We start from the raw sequence: 732 nt of genomic DNA, 5'->3' as shown, positions 1-732 counted from the left end.
CCCTGAAGCAGGCGCAGGGGATTAATCTGTGTGCATTCTGCGTTTGCGAGAACATTCGCATGATGACGTCCGAAAGGAGCAGATCTCAAAGACAGGAATGGATACGCTTGTCAGAATACTATTCACAATTTTTACACCATTATCGATATCTAGTCACACAACTAATACACATGCATATTGATCTCCTTCTTAACAGTTCAAAGAGGTGCGGGACAAGCTCCTAGAAACGGAGCGCGTAGAAGCACTTCAAGAGGAAATAGCGGGATTTTTGCTCGACCAGGTCATAAATCCAAAGGGAGAATACTATTACCCGCTACCGCCCCCATCGACCAGGTCATGAACCACTTCCAATTGTCATCGTGTTCCGAAGGCACCAATTAGGCTAATGCCACTGGTTCCGAAGGCAACATGCATATGTAGGAGAAATTGTATATAGCTATACATGTGTGTATGTGTGAATTAATATGGTGGTTTGTGAGACATTGATTATATATATATGATTGGTTCTACTAGAAATTCTATATATATATATGCATAACGTGTACAATGTGTACTATCGTAAAATACCAGCAAATGAAAAATAATTAAAATGGAAAACACAAAATTAAATGAAAAAAAAATCATAAAACCAACCCCCCCAAACATTTTAGTACCGGTTGGTGTTACCAACCGGTACTAAAGGGCTCCCGGCCCCCGGAGCTGGCTCGTGCCACGTGGTTGCCCTTTAGCACC

Source organism: Triticum aestivum, chromosome 1A (assembly GCF_018294505.1).
Source record: "Triticum aestivum cultivar Chinese Spring chromosome 1A, IWGSC CS RefSeq v2.1, whole genome shotgun sequence".
Classification (NCBI taxonomy): Eukaryota; Viridiplantae; Streptophyta; class Magnoliopsida; order Poales; family Poaceae; genus Triticum; species Triticum aestivum.
The sequence above is the reverse complement of the archived record's forward strand: the minus strand, read 5'-3'. Positions refer to the sequence as shown.